Here is a 7525-nt window from a genome sequence, read left to right on the forward strand (position 1 = left end):
AACTGACGCCGGGCACGTGTGCGTGCGTGCCCAAGATCCCAAGAGGAGAAAGGAGGAGAAGGGAGTGTGGCGTCGCCACCCCCCATTGGGGGGTGATTTCTTGCTTTGTCTGTCTCTCTCTGTCTTTCTGGCAAGTGCATGGGCCCTATAGCAAAAAAAAAAAAATCTCCCCCTGCCCCCAAAAGAAGAATATTACATTCTTTAGTCAACAAGACTAAGAACACATTAGGCTACACTCATGATTGTACAGGTTGTTCACCCATTCTGAGGTTAATTATCTCCTCTCCAGGTGACTTTAAAGAAAAGTCACAAGGCTGAATGCACTCCTTCTTTAGTGCTATTTCATGGACTGAAACACTCAAAGATGGCTTAACTTTTATCAAAGTAGAATACTGAAGCCATGCCAAAGTCCCTCCTAGGACAATCAAACATTCAACAGCTCATCAAACAGTTTAACGCTAAAGTTTCAGGAGACAAAAGAAAACATAAAATCTGCGCAGAATGATCTTTTAAATATACTGTATTGCCTTAAATATGAGGTTATAAACTATATTCAAGGGGAAAGTACATTACACTCAGATTTTGCTGAGTTTAGTATATAAAAAAAGGTAGGAGGGGAAGGATATATGGCTTCATCTACTGCAACAACAACAAAAAACATGGAAATGGAAGAGTCATTTACTTCCCAAATACACCAGTGACCTGTGTATGAGTAGCTCTATAAATTATCTGCTCATCTGGTGTTTAGATTCCTGCACTCTCACAGAGAGAGAAAATCATTTCCTGGAAATACAATAATACAATCAACATATTATGTCTCAAATGTGCATTTCAAAAAATAAAAAAGACACTGTAAAACAGTACAATGTCCTCAATCTTTTCTGCTTTATATTGGGTTGTCGGAAAAGTCATGATGTATTTTTGCAAGACAGTCATGAAAATTTGTCATGACTTTTCCAACGATCCAATATATATATACACACACAAAAACATGTAGTCCTGCTGGCTCAATCCCCATCCCCATTTCCCCATGTCAAAGTCAATTTATAAAGCAATCCCTTCAGTAAATAGATGGCTGAGGACCAGGAACAATAAAAGAGGAAACATTGGGCTGGACATTAGTCCAGAGGTAACACTCTGTAAGGCTGACGTACATAAGAAGGATCCAAGTTCACATCCAGAGCCCTCCCTTCGTACACTGGGCACATGTGTGCCCATGATCTGGGGCTGCCTGAGGCTGGGGAAGATCACAACATCAAGATCTTAGGGATGTACATGTGCTCCCTTTCTCTGGCTCATGGAAGAAATAAACAAAATAAACTTTTAAAAAAGAAAGAAAAACATGTACTTCAATGGCTTCTATTATCAGACAGTTACATAGTGTACATTATGCTGTCACATTAAAATAGAGAACATAAGCTCTGAAGAGAACAGGCTAAGTGATGGTACCCTCTATCAGTAGCCTCCTAGAGGGACTGAAATAGGTCTTATTTGTGTGAGGAGAGAACAATGTTTTTTAAATAAATAAAGGAACAAAAGATAAAGCCTCTGTTAACATATTTAGTTAACAAAAACAAAACTAAAAACATTGTTGCCAGTCTAAACAAGCATCAATTTATTATCAAAAGTTAAAGTTGGTCTTTCTATACTATATCAAAGCAGGATAACAATTATCTATGATTTCTCAGTATTGATTTTCAAAATAAGAAAATAAGTCCTATATATATTTAAATTACTTTTACTATCTTGCAAAAAAGTTCAAGAATCTAGCAGCACTCACTGATGCCATCAGAAGCATGCATAAATCCAAATATGAAGGCTTGAAATACCTTAAATATGCACATCTCTGCACAGCTTATAATAAATTATCACAGACAGTATCTTGTTTCAGTTTCCCAGGAGCTCCATGAACTATTACCAACATCCTCATTTTATAAATGATAAAGCTGAAACACAGAGAGGCTAAACATCATATCTAAGATTACTACTGCGGCACCTGCTGTCTCCTTCTAAACTCAGGGGAAAAGGATTCCACTTAAACCCAGGTTTAATAGATAATCCAGGCTTTTCTGAGTAATAAAGTATCATAGGGTGCAGATATTGTCATACTGTCACTATGAATACTGAATGTCCATCTTCTCCAAATTTTATAGCAAATGGTTCTTTATTTTTTATATTTTGGAGATGTTTTAGCTATAGGGCTCGTGTGCTTACCAGAAAAACAGAGAGACAGAAAGCGAGAAATCACCGCCTGGGGGGATGGCCACACCACAATCCTTTCTCCTCCATTCTCCTCTTGGGATCTTGGGCAAGCATGCACACGCACCCAGTGTGAGTTTAAGCCACCAGGTCCGGGATTTGAACCACGGTCAACTATATGGGAGTCTAGCGACATAGCCATTACACCAGTTGCTGGTCCCATCTATAGCAATAGTTCTTAACCTTTGTTTTTCAATTTGCCAGAGGGCATGTGTACTCACCAGAGAGAGAGAGACAGAGAAAGGACAAGGGAGAAAGCAACCTCCAATGGGGTATGGTCACAGCAATCCTTTCTCCACTATCTCTTCCACCTTTCAGAATTTTGGGCATGCAAGCACACATTCCCAGGGTGTTTTTCAAGATGCTAGGGCTGGGATTCAAACCACATGGTCAACTGTGTGGGATCTAGCTGTCTTAACTACCAGGCCATGGAGCTGGTTCTTAACCTTTACATCATCATGACCCTTTGTGAATTCTAATAAAAACTAAGCAATAAACAAAGGAATATGTGCAAATATTTATAACACTATTATTCATGATAGCCAAAGAGTGGAAACCACCTAAATATCCATCAAGAGATGAATGGATAAACCAATTAAAGTATATCCATACAATGGAACCATTCAACCATAGAATAAATGACATACTGGTAAAACATGGATGAACTTTGAAAATATTATGCTAAATGAAACTAGTCACAAAAGAACCACATGTAAGAGGACTTCACAAAGTTTACAGAAAAGGAGCTAGATGGTGACACAGTAGAAAAATGCCATACTCTGTGAGGCTGACCTACCTACATGCAAAGGTTCCATATTAGCATCCAGAGACCTCCCTGAGTATGCCAGGTGCATACATGTGCTGATTGGGGGCTGGATGAGGCTGGAGATGGATCAGGATGTCAGGACACCATTGTGGGTGCTTCAGCTGTCTCTCACTCTCTTTCTCTCCCTCATGGCAGAAATAAACAAATAATTACTTTAAAAGTTAACAGAAAATGGAATTAAAGTACATGTTTATTTTGGTGCAAAAATATTTCGAAATCCAACCAAAATTTTCCATAATGTGCATTTTCCATGAACTTTTTGAAGACCCTCCCTTTCAGAATATTATGATTCCTTTTACATGAAATGTCCTAGATAAGCAAAGAAACACAGAAAGTAGGTTAGTCTAGGGTTTTGGATGGGTTGGGGAAATTAGGAAGTGATTGCTAATGAGTATTGATAGGGTTTCTTGGGATGGTCAATATGTTCTAAAATTGACTGGGGGTGATGGTTACAGAACCTTAAACTTACTTAAAATCACTGAATTGTAAACTTTAAATGCTTGGATTTAACAGCATATGAATTATATCTCAATAGAGATACTATTTTTTAAAATATTTAAAACGTACACACACATTTCTAAATAATTTCTAAGGGTTCGCTAAAGTCCTGAAACCCATTTACAGATAATGTGGGCTCCAAGACCCAAGATTTGTAATTCCTGCTCTATAGAAACAAGAATCATCATCCTATTTTCTTTGTCTTACATACAAGTTTTATTTAAATTGCTCCCACACCAACTACCAAGCCTCCTATTTATGATCACTACTTTTATTTGTCAGATTAAATGGCCACAGCAGTAGTATTCAATATTTATTCATTAAGGGGCTGGTGGGTGGTATAGTGGTTAAGGACGCTGGACTCCCATATGGCCAAATGCAGTTCAAGTCCCAGACGTAGCAGCTTACTTTCTCACTTTTCTCTCTCTCTCTGTCAAATTAAAATAAGTAAAGTTAAATAAAATAATTCTTTAGGGAAAAAATATTGATTTATTAGAAATAATTAAGTAGGGACCAGCAGATGGCATAAGGGTTACATTCCTGGAGTCCCACATAGTGAACCATGGTTGGAGTCCTGGACGTGATAACTTAAATCTCACACTGGGCATGTGTGCATGTGTGCCCAAAATCCCAAGAAGAGAATAGAGAAGAAGGGATTGTGGCATGGACATTTCCCTTGAGGGTGATTTCTCACTTTTTCTGTCTCTCTAGTGAGTGCAAACAACCTATAGCAAAAATCTCTCTCTTAAAAAATGTTAAGTAATATAGTTCCATAAATATACTTTTAAGAGCTAGAAAGAATTTTTTTTCCAAAAGCACTGTTTTTTATTTATACAGAGTCCTAACCACTTCAGCAGTAGGAGGAGTGGAAGAGGTTCCTTTTACAATCCAGGGGCCTCCATATGTTGTTTTGTTCTCACCAAACACACAGGCAAGTGGCATCATGGATTTGGTAAACTAATGACAATGTTTAGTCTCTCTCTGCTAGAGCAACAAGGTGAGCATCAATCTCTGCTTCTGTAAGAATCCTGAATTTAGAATTTTCAACTGTAACTACTCCAGCTTCTATTTCTGAAGGTCTGAAATCAATTGACAGAACAGTAGACAGGCATGTAATTGCAGTTTCCACTGTCAAATGTCCAATCTTTCTTCTTCACCTTTTTTTCAAGGAAACTGGTTGACTCAGTTTGTTTAACTCCTGCGGCAGTGGCTTTAAACCCACAGTAGTAACCTGCAGGATGACACTTGTACACCCGAGGACCTTGTTCTTCATCTATACCAATTAATATCATACAACAACCAAGAGGCCTCATCTCAGCATTCTGTGTGTAGACCTGAGAAATATCAGCAATTCTTTTGCACAGCATGTCCACAGGAATCTCATAACCATTCTTGTATTTCCAATTAGCTGCCTCATAGCGTGCCCTCTGTACCTGGGATAGGCTGTCAGCTGTCATTCCTGTCATCACACAGCCAATGTTTTCAGTTATCTTGAACAAGTGAGTCACTGTGCTGGAATCCAATAATTTGTCAGGAACTTTTTTCTGTGTGACAATTACTGCACAGTCTTTCCCTCTCACAGTTACTGATGTAAGGCCACCCTGGTTAATAGACTTGAAAGCATATTCTACTTGGTAGAGCCGGCCCTTGGGTGAAAAAATGGTAATGTGGCGGTCAAAACCAGTGCTGGAACCACGGGACATGTTGGTGCACCCACTACTCAATCTCTGAGTCCTGAGGAGCTAGAAAGAATCTTTAGCAATTGAGCATTTGTTACTTGCAAGGCTAGAATTCAAAAGTATAAAAGATTTCTGCCCTCAAGGACAATAATAACTAATAGGTAGGATAAGATCTATATACAAATAACACATAAAATATTAATACAAGATGACTTTTGGCATTTGAAAGGCCAAGGGAGAACAGTCAGAAAGAATGATTTAAGGGAAGCTGTTGGCAGAGGTAGAAGATTAATGCTGAGTTTGACCTTGAAGAATAGAAAAGATCTAAATATGCATAGAGAGGATATAGTGAATTCCAGAAAAGAGCAGAAGCAAGGATGCTTCAGGATAGTTCCTCGGAACGGTGAAGAGGGGTCTCAATATCAAGCTGAGGATTTATTTGGTAGGCTCTGAAGACTGCTGATTAGGGCAGTTACCAAATCAAAGCCACATATTAAGAAGATTGAGTGTACTGTAGTGTATGAGTGCATGTGGGGAAAAAAACTGCACACAAGGAAAGAAATTAGAATCCTATTCAAATAGTATGAAGAAAAAGTTACTAGTGTGGAGTCACACCTATCATTCATTAGCTACTTTTTTTTTACACTTGATCTTAGTCAAAAGCCCAAGAAGTGATCTCATTAGCTACTTTTAAAAGATCAAAGTATTCCCAGAAGATATAACGCTAAGTGAAATAAGCCAAGTGATGAAAGACAAATACTATGTGTCCCTGCTTAACATATACCAAATATCTGCACTCTGGAGGAAACTGAAGGACTTAGAAGCAAAGAACTAGAAACATTAATGGGAGATACCAGGAGAGGCTTGAAGGAGGATGGGGTGGGGCTGGAGATTCATTTGAAAATTTGTAACAGACACAAGAATGCACTTAGATATGGAAGTGTGGCTATAGGATAGTGTATCACACAAGAGTAAAACATTTGGGTAATTTACTACATACATTTAAAAAAACTAATAAAACTGGGGCTGGCAGTTGGCTCAGTGGTTGATGCACTGGACTCCTACATGGTCAACTGTGGTTCAAGTCTCGAACCCAGTAGCTTGAAATATGCCAGGTACATGTGCATACACTCCCAAAATCCTATGAGGAGAATGGAGAAGGGATTGTAGCATGGCCATCATCCCTGGGGGTGATTTCCCACTTTCTGTCTCTCTGGTGAGTGCACATGCCCTATAGCAAAAATCTCTCTCAAAAGAAAAAAAAAAAAAAAAACCCTAGTAGAACTATTACCAAACATGCACAGCACAGCGTAATGTTGAAGATGACTATGGATATACCCTTGAAATGATTATTGTACACTGTATGCATACCTTAAAAAACAGCCTATAGCCCACAAAGATTTACATCAATTATATGTACACCAGAAATAATAACTAAAATGTTAAAATAAATGAAATGGAATAAAATGGCAAAAAAAGGGCATGCCCATTACTGAAAAAGAGATATTTTCAAATGCTATACTTATACTCATTTAAAGTGCTGTCCATAAAGAAACCAGCTGTAGTTCATCACGGTACACAGAAGGGGAAGGGGCTTCAAAAAGCTAAAGACAATGCCTATTATAAAAATAATTATGCAGGGAACCAGCAGTTAGCGTAATGGCTATGTCGCTGGACTCCCACGTAGGCGACCGCAGTTCACATCCCAGACCCGGTGGCTTAAAACTCACGCCGGGCGCGTGTGCGTGCGTGCCCAAGATCCCGAGAGGAGAATGGAGGAGAAGGGATTGTGGCGTGGCCATCCCCCCTGGGGGGATGATTTCTCACTTTCTGTCTCTCTGTCTGTCTGTCTGGCGAGCGCACGCGCCCTATAGCGAAAACCTCTCAAAAAAAAAATAATTATGCATAAATTTCAAAAAAAATGCATCAAAATAAAGTCATACTTTAAATTCATTTCTCTATAAACCTTTTGAAGTCCTCTCAAGTCCCTTGAGAAAACCCATCTATGGGAACCAGAAGTTAGCATAATGGCTATGTCGCTGGACTCCCACGTAGTCGACCGCAGTTCACATCCCAGACCCGGTGGCTTAAAACTCACACCGGGCGCGTGTGCGTGTGTGCCCAAGATCAGAGTATTTCTTAAAAAAAAGTTTCATTTTAACATGAAGTTCTGCTTCCATTGGTTTATAGGATTAGGAGGTGCCAAAGGCTCCTTTAAGCTTCCTTTGCTCCATTAATTATGTTGCATAAATTTACATTATAA

At 38.9% G+C, this 7525-nt stretch overlaps 1 protein-coding gene and 1 pseudogene across 1 annotated transcript in view; both read right to left on the reverse strand.

Moving 5' to 3' along the window:
- UPRT (uracil phosphoribosyltransferase homolog) overlaps positions 1–7525 on the reverse strand; it is a 43537-nt gene that overhangs the window by 34589 nt on the left and 1423 nt on the right.
- Positions 4503–5298, reverse strand: LOC102497850 (proteasome subunit alpha type-6 pseudogene; annotated as a pseudogene).

Source organism: Tupaia chinensis, unplaced genomic scaffold (genome assembly GCF_000334495.1).
Source record: "Tupaia chinensis unplaced genomic scaffold, TupChi_1.0 Scaffold148734_1, whole genome shotgun sequence".
Taxonomy (NCBI): domain Eukaryota; kingdom Metazoa; phylum Chordata; class Mammalia; order Scandentia; family Tupaiidae; genus Tupaia; species Tupaia belangeri.